Source organism: Dipodomys spectabilis, unplaced genomic scaffold (genome assembly GCF_019054845.1).
Source record: "Dipodomys spectabilis isolate Male_0828 unplaced genomic scaffold, ASM1905484v1 ptg000234l, whole genome shotgun sequence".
Classification (NCBI taxonomy): domain Eukaryota; kingdom Metazoa; phylum Chordata; class Mammalia; order Rodentia; family Heteromyidae; genus Dipodomys; species Dipodomys spectabilis.
In genome coordinates this window covers 20,801,385-20,812,027 of record NW_024870911.1, presented here as the reverse complement: position 1 = coordinate 20,812,027, position 10,643 = coordinate 20,801,385, and positions in this window count along the sequence as shown.

Below are 10,643 nucleotides of genomic sequence, written 5' to 3'. Positions count from 1 at the left end.
ACTACAGGCATATGCCACCATATCTAATTTCTAAGATCCTTCGGGTCTTAAATTGTTTCATAACCCACACATGAATACTCCGTGAAATACCTTAACACCAGGAGCTCAGAAAATATCCATTCCTCCATGACATTTGTTTTATTGATTAAGTATTTAGTTTTAGTTTGACTTTTTCTTCTTTCTTATTTCTTTTTACCAGTCCTGGGGCTTGAACTCAGGGTCTGGGAGACTATCCCTGAGCTTCTTTTGCTTACCACTTTAGCCACAGCACCACTTTGGCTTTCTCGGTTTATGTGGTACTGAGGAGTTGAACCCAGGGCTTCGTGCATGCTAGGTATGCACTCTACCACTAAGCCACATTCCAAGCCTGACTTTTTCTTTATTTCCCAGCAGCTCTTGGGAAATTTATCTCTAATATAAGTTGATATGTAATGTGTGCTTCTAGAAGACAGACCCAATCTTAGCTGATGTAAAATCACATGGAAATTTTTTTTCCTTTTTAAAAAGCATATACTAAATTAATAGAAATTATTTTTGTTATATTTTCTTCCTTCCTTCCTTCCTTCCTTCCTTCTTCCCTCCCTCCCTTCCTCCTTCCCTTATTTCTCCCTCTCTTTCTTTCTTTCTTTCTTTCTTTGTCTCTCTCTCTCTCTCTCCCTCCCTCCCTCCCTCCTTCCTTCCTTCCTTCCTTCCTTTCTCTCTCTCTCTCTCTTTCTTTCAGTCCGGTCATGGGGCCTGAACTCTGGGCCTGGAAGCTATCCCTCAGCTCTTCAGCTCAAGGCTAGCACTCTACCACTTGAGCCACAGCGCCACTTCCGGTTTTTTTCTTTTTGCTTATGTGGTGGTGAGGAATCGAACCCAGGGCCTCATGCATGCAAAGCAAGCACTCTACCACTGAGCCACCTTCCCAGCCCTCTTTGTTTCTTTGTTTCTTTCTTTCTCTCTCTCTTTCTTTTCTTTCTTTCTTTCTTCTTTCTCTCTCTCTCTCTCTCTCTCTCTCTTTCTTTCTTCCCCTTCTCTCTCTTTCTTGGCATGATTGGGTTTGAACTGAGGGCTTTATGCTTGCTAGGCAGGTGCTCTACTGCTTGGGTCATGCCTCTAGAGCACTTTTTTCCTTATCACAGAGGTTGTAAGCAGAGCAGGAGTTAGAAAGAGGCAAAGATTGAATGGTGTCAGGGGCAAAGGCCCTCTGCTATAGGCCTTCACCTCACAATTACTGCCAGTCTAAAGCAGAGGCAAAGTGTTGTGACGGTGGGACTGTTGGATGTATATCTGCATTCCATACTTAACAATAAGAAAAGGAGGGGGAATAAACAGAACCAAGGATGCTTCTTGGAAAGAGTGACTGTGGATCAGTTCCGGTAGATGAAGGCTGTCCTCCATTACAGGCAGATTGAGTAGCATGGCAGACAGGCAGATGGACTTTCTTCTGCTGTTTTCTCTTGAGGTTTCTGGAGTTGTCAACTGATTAAATACTGGGTTGAGAAAAGGGTAGTCAAGAATCATGGGAAGAAAACAAAGAAGAAATGGATTTCTCCTGTTGCTATCAATGTGTCTTGTCCCTTTTCTAATCTCTTCGTCTTTTATATCTATCCTGCCTTTTTCCAGTTCTCTCTCTGATCCTTGTTTGGGAATTGAATTTTGATTCCTCTTCCTAGTTCATTTGGTTCTGAAGTATTCTAGAACCAGAGCTTAGGCTCTTCTGATTTGTGGAGTTTTTGTTTTTTGTTTGTTTTAGTGATAGAAATCTTAAGAATTTCCACAATTGGATTCCAATTGAGACTAAACTTCTGCATGTATCAAATCATGATGGGGGAAAATGGAGTTAATGGCTTATGTGGTAGCAGGCCAGCCTTGAGTCAAACAGCCAAGTGAGAGCAGGAGGCTCTGAGTTCAAGCCAAATAACAGCAAGGACTCCAGGACTCCTTGAACAAGGAGGGCAGGGTGCTATCTGGGTCATCTCTCTAGATGGATTTTGGTCTATAGCTAGATAGATTTTGTCTGTGTACCTGGATGTGGAGAAGTTGAGATTTTTTTTTTTTTTTGGTTGGTTGAGGGTCTTGAACTCAGGGACTGGGCACTGTCCCGAGCCTTTTTGCTCAAGGCTAGCACTCTACTACTTTGAGCCATAGTTCCACTTCTATTTGAGGGGTAGTTAATTGGAGATAAGAGTCTCCAATTTTCCTGCCCAAGTTGGCTTTGAACCAAGATTCTCAGATCTCCATCTCCTGAGTAGCTAGTATTACAGGCATGAATCATTAGTGCCCAGCAAATTTTTTTTTTTTTATACCAGTCCTGGGACTTGAACTTAGGCCTGGGTACTGTCCCTGAGGTTCCTTCCCCCCTTCCCCTGAAAACTAGTGCTCTATTTGAGCCACAGCTCCACTTAAAGCTCTCGGTAATTAATTGGAGATAAGAGTTTCACAGATTTTCCTGTCCCGATGGCTTCTAGCCCAAATCCTCAGATCAACTTTCTGAGTAGCTAGGATTATAGGCTTCAGCCACTGACGTCTGGCTGGTGTGGAGAGTTTCCTTTTGCACTGGAAGGAGTTTCTTCAGCTTGGAATTCAACCTTGGCTGGGCCATGATAGGACTTGAGGGGTATGGTGCTGGGAGAGTTGAGGAGGTGTTCTACTTGTGCCACTTGGATGTGGTGCCCAGGTTTCCTCCTGGCATTTCTAAGAAGCAGACAGTTTGGGGGCTGACATACTTTGGACTCTGAGCCTTTGAGTTGCAGCTAGCAATATTTGCTTGTGGAATTACAATGTCTAGCTTTAGTGAGAGGACATGAAACAGTTTCTACCCTAAGGGGTTTTTATGGTTCAGTAGGGAGACAAAGTATTCTCCTAAGGAACATTCTAGCAGAATGCAGTTCACAGGTGGAGGAGGGATGGCTGCTAAGCAGTCAGTTTGGTGGGGTCATTCTCAGAAGACTCCTGGGAGATAAGCATGGCTGTTTATTTTCTTTAGTGGGAGTTGAATTTGGCTACTTGGGCTCCCCTTCCAAGCTTTTGGGGAGGTGCTCTGGGCTTTATTTCTCCTTCCTCAAGGGAGAAGTAGCACAATTACCACTACTGAAATGCTTTCCTCTTTGGCTCTTTGCTTTTCTACACAGATTAAGTCTCAGAATTATTGTATTTTGGAGAGTGAAAAACTGTTATTATCTTTAACAAATGCGTAACCTGATATGCATGATGGGGAAGATTGGATTTACTAGTTTAAAATGTGTGTGAGAGGACTGAACTCAGAGCCTCCAGCTCGCTAGGCAAGTATTCTAACCACTTGAGACAAGTTCTGTTTCCTTTTTACTTGGGGTGGACTGTGTGGAAGGCAGGCAGGCAGGCATATGAAGTTCAGTGTATTGTATTACAACTTCAAGCTGCTTTTTTTTCTTCTTGCTTTTTTTTGGGTGCCAGTCCTGAGGCTTGAACTCAGCCCCTGGATGCTGTTCTTTAGCTTTTTTTCACTCAAGGCTGGCACTGTTAGCACTTGAGTCACAGCTCTACTTCTGACTTTTGAGTGATTAATTGGAGATAAGAATCTCAAAGACTTTAATGCCTTTTAATGACTTTGAACTGGGATCCTCAGATCTCAGCCTCTTGAGTGGCTAGGATTATAACTGTGAGCCACCAGTGCCTAGCTCAGTCTTTGAATCCTCACCAAGATGTAACTTGAACAGATCCCTTTCTCCGGCCCCCCAAATAGATAAAATGCCCATATGTTAGATAAAATGCTTCCTGTTCCAGGTAACTTTTTCAGGATGACCTGAGTTGCTTGGAAGATAGATTTCAGTATATCCAGCACTGGAAAACAAAGCCCTCAGCACTCATATCTTCTGTCAACTGTGACATTGCCAATTACATTACTATATAATGTAGTATTTCTGATTTAAGATTATTCCATTCAGTCCATGGTTTATATACTTGTCTTGAGGATCGAGATGTGTTCCTATTAGGACCATTTATCTTATATTGTATATAAATGAGTGTATATGGTGATTTGATGGTGATAGTGGTTGTTAATGATTTAGAGAAGGAAAAATACTGATTTAATTATTTTGAGAAAAGGCTCATTTTGGAATCTCAGCTTCCTAACTTGGACTTTTCTTTTGTATTCACTTACACTGAGTTGAAATCTAATTTATATGTGTGTGTGTGTGTGTGTGTGTGTGTGTGTGTGTGTGTATTACAATGCTAAAGATCAAATCCTAGACCTTATGCATGTAACATCTGATTTTTGATAGTTTTTTTTCCTTGTTAGTTGTGGGGCTCGCTACTTCTAATTTTCTGGTGTTTTTTTTTTTTTCTGGTCACAGGGCTTGAAGTCTGGGCCTGGGCGCTGCCCTCAGCTCTTCAGCTCAAAGTGAGCGCTCTATCACTTGAGTCACAGTGCCACATCTGGTTTTCTGGTGGTTAATTGGAGATGAGTCTTATGGACTTTCCTGTCCGGGCTGGCTTTGAACTGTGATCCTCAGATCTCAGCCTCTTGAGCAGTTAGGATTACAGGCATGAGCCACTGGTGCCCGGTTTGTATTATAATTTTAAGTCCAGTGTTGTGATACCTTCATTGGTGCTATTTTGGCTCAAGATTGCTTTTGCTATTCATAGTCTTTCCAGTTTTTCTTGCAGTGATATTTTTATTTGCCTTGCTTTCTCTTTGTCTCTTCCTCCTTTCCCTCATCCTTCCCTCCTCCCTTCCTCCCTCTCCCCTCCTCTCTTGAGGATAGAACTTTGAGTCTTGGCATGCCAGGCAAGTGCTCTACCACTGAGCCACACCTTGATCCTCCTTTCTACAGTACAAACTTAGATTTTACTTCTTGAAATTTGGGTATCAAGTTGCATAAATGCCAAAGCATCATTGGAAGTCTTGTTTTCCAAGGTAGGTAAAGCAAAGAAAGGAAATAGACTGTGCTGTTTGCTATTTCAGTGATTGGACCTGAAAGGGATCCTGTGAACACTATTTACAAACTTGAATTTAGCAGAGTGCAGGAAGTGCAGTTATGGAGGAGAGAAGGTCGTGTGTGTGTGTGTGTGTGTGTGTGTGTGTGTGTGTGTTTCAAGCGTTGAGGAAAGTGTTATTTTCCAGAAGGAGGGTAGAGGGCGCTCACACTTCAGTTATCTGCTGCAATGCAGCAGTCAGGCAATGGAGGAATGTGATTTAGGGCTGAAGGCTGTTTCCAGGAAGGGCAGCATTCTCTGGCTGCTATAGTGAATTTGAGAGTCTCTGTTTTATGTTAACAATGTGTGTGTGTGTGTGTGTGTGTGTGTGTGTGTGCGCGCGCGCGGCAGCCCATATTGGGACTTGAACTAAGGGCCTGGGTGCTGTCCCTTAGCTTTTACTCTCAAGGCGGGAGCTCTATCGCTTGAGCCACAGCTCCACTTCTGGGTTATTGTTGTTGTTTGGTAGTTATTTGGAGATAAGAATCTTAAGGACTTTTCTATCTAGGCTGATTTTTGAACTATGATCCTCAGCTGTCATCCTCCTCAGTAGCTGGGATTATAGGCATGAGGCACTGGCACCAGGCAAGTTCACAATTTTAAAGATGAGGAGGGTAGACTGTGGGCCAAAGCAGGAAGTCTGTAGGACATTCAGGATCCACAAACTGAAGGAGTCTATTGGAGTGACTTCTAAGCTAAGAGTTGGGGAGAACTTGATGTTGGCTGGACTAGGTGAGTGATCTTCAAATATCTGATACTAGTAATTTTAGTTGGCATTCCTTGTCTCTAATCCGTACTTTTTATGCCATATCTGTGAGTAAAAATCAAGACTATTAAAGGTTGCTTTGTCAATTTCCTTGTCCTTGGATGTTTTTGGGGCTTTTGTTCCTTTTGAAATTCAAATGGAGAGGGCTGGGTATGTAGCTTAGTGGTAGAGTGCTTGTCTTGCATGTATGAAGCCCTGGGTTCCATTCCTCAGTAACACATAAACAGAAAAAGCCAGAAGTGGCATTGTAACTCAAAGGGTAGAGTACTAGCTTTGAGCAAAAAGAGCTCAGGGACAGTGCCCAGGCCCTGAGTTCCAGCCACAAGACTGTCAAAAAAAAAATTCAACCAGAAATGTGATTTTTTTGTGTGTGTATGTGCTAGTACTGGGTCTTGAACTCAGGGCTTCACACTCTTGCTTGGCCATTTTGCTCACGACTGGCTTCCTGGGCTGACTTAGAACTGGGATCCTTATATCACAGCCTCTTGAGTAACTAGGATGACAGGCATGAGACATTGGGGCCTAGTGTTATTATGATTTTTTTTTTTGGATAACAGTCCTGGGATTTGAACTCAGGGCCTAGGTGCTGTCCCTGAGCTTCTTTTACTCAAGGCTAGTGCTCTACCACTTGAGCCACAGCTCCAATTCTAGCTTTAAAAAATTGTTTAGTGGGGATAAGAGTCTCACAGACTTTCCTGCCCAGGCTAGCTTCGCACCATGATCCTCAGATCTCAGTCTCCTGAGTAGCTAGGATTGTAGGCATGAGCCACTGGAGCCTGGCTTAATATAATTTTTAAAAAAAGTTCTCTATGGATTTTCTTGTATTGATAGCATGTTCAGAATATTCATTGTTTCAAATCTATATTCCTTAACAATATTTAAAAATAATGAGATGCCAACATGAAAGATTGAGGTGTCAATGATGAGACCTCATATCCATGGCTCTTTGTGTTTCTTTTCATGAATGACAATAAATACTAAGACTACTCTAGGCATTGGAAGCTCAGAGCTTGATGCAGACAGTGGAATTCTAACATCTCTTCTTGACATTCTACTAAAACAGGTCATTCATTGTCAAGAACAATCAAACCAGCAAGGTGCTAGTGGCTCATACTTGTAATCCTAGCTACTCAGGAGGCTGAGATCTGAGGATCATGGTTCGAAGCCAGCCCAGGAAAGGAAATTCCATGAGACTCTTATCTCCTATGAACCACCAGAAAACTGGAAGTGGCACTATGGCTCAATGTGGTAGAGCACTAGCCTTGAGTGACAGAGCTCAGGGACAGAGCTCAGGCCCCGAGTTCAAGCCCTACAACTGACCAGAAAAAAAAAAAATTAAACCAGAATGCTCATCCTCATGTAGCTCAGTCCTTGCCCCAGAATCACCATGCATTTTTAGCTCTGGGAATGAGATTCATCCATTATGTGTTGGAGGGACTGACAGTCTGATGTTCCCCTCCATCTCCTCCCCCTCTGCTACTGTGTTCTTCCAGGTTGGGGATAAGGGGGAGCTTGTTATTTTCCAGTAAACATCTTCCTTCCACCCAGTCTGCTCCTGACTTGCAGCCAAATCTAAGGGAGCAAATGGCCAAATGAATTAGGAAGCTTAAAAGATGTTTTGTTAAACCACCCTCATTAAACTGGTACCGTCTGCCTTCCTCCTCTCCTCTGTCCCAGTTGGGGCTGTTCCTGGTGACAGATGTTTCCTAACGGTGTGTGCCAGCAGCATCTGGAAGCCTTGGGTGACTACCGAGGTTTGGGAAAGCCAAATCTGGAGTGATTTAGGTTGTCAGGAAAATTACAACCATTTCCCATTGGAACACCACTTTTTAAAATATCTTCTTCCAGCCAGGTGCTAGTGGCTCATGTCTGTAATCCTAGCCACTTGGGAAGTTGAAGTGGGAAGGTTTGTGGTTCAAAGTCAATCTGGGCATACGTGTGAGACCCTTCTCCACCAATAGCTGGGTGAGGTGGTGAGAGTCTGTCATCACAGCTCTGTGGTGGGGCTCAGAGGGGGAAGACTGAAGTTGCAGGCCAGCCCAGGCAGCAAAGTCTATGAGAATTCATCTCAGCAGATGCAGCTGGGTATGGTGGTGTGCACCTGTCACTCCAGCTACTATGGGAAGCCTAAAATAGGTGGATTGCTGTCCAGGTACAGCCTGAGCAAAGAGTGTGACTTTATTTTAAAATAACCAGTGTAAAAAAGAACTGGAGGGATGGCTCAGAAGTACAGGACCTGCTTTAGCAGGCATAAGGCCCTGACTTCAAATCCAATATTGTAGAAAAAAAAAACCCCAAAACCTTCTCCATCCTTCCATCTTCTTTTGACTAATGAAAATCAAGGTTTCATTCATCCTCTAGCATTTCCTGGACTGCATTGAAGACTTTCTTCCTTCACACCTCCTTCCCCTCCAAAGAATGAGATAATGAGCAGAAAAGATTTAGAACGAATTACTGAAATATTAGAAGGGTTACTTATTATTTCTTCTGCCAGTACTGAGGAGTAAATCTCATTCAGGGTAAGTGCTCTACTACTCGAGCCATGTTTCCAGTTCTTTGATATTTTTTAGGGGTGTGTGTGGCACTGGGATGTGACTGAAGGGGTTCATACTTGCTAGGAAAGCACTTTACTCTTGAGCTCGTATCTCCAGTAATTTTTGTTTCATTTTATTTTTTAGTTTAAATGTTAGATGCGTCTCATGTTTTCACCTGGGACTAGCCTTGGACTGTGATCTTCCTATTCCTGCCTCCCTACTAGCTGGGGAAGTATCACCATGCCTAGCTTGTTTTTTGGATGGTATGAAACTCAAGGCCTTGTGCTTACTAGGCAATTTTTCTACCATTTGAGCACACCTCCAGCTTTAGCTTGTTTTTTTGACGTAGGGTCACACTAACTTTCGTGAGGCTGGCTTCCAACTTTAGTCTTCATATATCCATCTTTTGATTACAGATATATACCACCATAATTCGCCTTGTAATTTTTTTTTTTTTTGTTGATCATGGGCCAGACTCGTCTTGGGCCCTGTCCCTCAGCTCTTCAGCTCAAGGCTAGCACTCTACCACTTGAGCCATAGCGCCACTTCTGGCTTTTTCTGCTTATGTGGTGCTGAGGAATGGAACCTAGGGTCTCATGCATGCAAGGCAAGCACTCCGAGCCATCTTCCCAGCCCTGTAATTTTTTTTTGAGATAGGGTTTTGATAACTTTGCCTTGACTGGCCTGAAATGGGGCAGTCTTCTTACCTCTGCCTTCTGAGTAACTGGGATTATAGGTATTGCAGAAGGGTTATTTACATGTTGTATGTAGGGATTCTTTATCCTATATTTCCACAGAAACTCAAGCAAAAAGGAATGGGATGAAGTTGTAGGGAAATAAATTAGACTTAAGACCAGGTCTGGGAATTACTGAAATAGCTGTTGGGATCCCATCGAGTCCCCTTGATTGATTTGTAAAATGCTGGTTGGAGACCTCTATGATAGATTGGATTAGGACTTGAGCAGGAACTGGCTTAGATGGAATGTTGAGATTTAATGCTCTCTCTGTCGGTATGTATTTGGGAGGGATGGGAGGAGACTGACAGGGAATGAGTTGGGCACAACATAAGAAATAGGCTGGGTGTCAGGGCTCATGCCTGCAATCCTAGCTCAAGAGTCTGAGATGGAGGATCAGCGTTTCTTCAGAATTCCTTCCAGCCTAGGAAGGAAAGCCCATGAGACTCTGATCTCCAACCTTAACTACCAAAAAAAAAAAAAAACAAAAACTGGAAGTAGAGCTGTGGCTCACATGGTAGAAGGCTAACCTTGAGCAGAAAAGTTCAGGGACATTGTCCATGCCCTGAGTTCAAGCCCTGGGAACAGTACACAGACATACAAACATACATACACACACAGAGAAGGAAAGAAGGAAAGGAAGAAATAAAGAAAGAAAGGAAGGAAGGAAGGAAGAAAGAAAGGAAAAAGAAAAAAGGAATAGTTCAAAAGCATCTTTATTAGACTAAAACTAACATATTCTCTGTGGAGATGGGGTGCTGTGGTAGAAAGAACGTGGACTTGGGAGTCAGAAAGAACCAAGTTCTAACTTCAACTTTTCGTGTATGTGGTGTGATTTGATGTGATGTGTGTGTGTGTGTGTGCGCCACATGAGCCACAATCTACTTCCAGCTTTTTGCTGGTTAATTGGACTTTTCTTTTTGCTGGTTACCATGGACTTTTCTGCCCAAGCTGGCCTTGAATCGTGTTCAGCCTCCAAGTAGCTAGGATTACAGGCATGAGTCATTGCACCCAGCCCAATTCTTTTTGCCGAGAAAATTATTTAACCTTGTCACAAAAGGGAATAATGATGCATATAACAACAACCACAACAACAATTATAGTAGTAATAATAAGTACTTACCTGATGGAAGTGTTGCTGTGGCTTGGATGTGATCTGAGAGTGTTCTTTGGGGATTCATGCATTGAAATTTAATCTCTACTGTGCACTTTATTATGGTGGAAGTCAAGTGTTGATAGCTCATACCTATAGCTATTGTAGGAGGCTCAGATCTAAGGATCATGGTTTGAGGCCAGCTTCGGCAGGAAAATCCATGAAACATTTTTTTTGCTAGCCCTGGGGTTTGAACTCAGTATCCAGGCTCTGAGCTTCTTTTGCTCAAGGCTAGCACTCTACCACTTGAGCCACAGCACTACTTAAGGCTTTTTCTGTGTATGTGGTAATAAGGAATCAAACCTAGGGCTTCATGAGTGCTAGGCAAGCACTCTACCTCTAAGCCACATTCCCAGCCCAACTCCACGAAACTCTTATCTCCAATTAATTACCAAAAAGCTGGAAGTGGAGCTATGGCTCAAGTGGTAGAGCACAAACCTTGAGCAAAAGCTGAGGGACAGAACCCAGGCCCTAAGCTCAAGCCCCTGGACAGCATAAATAAATAAATAAACAAATAA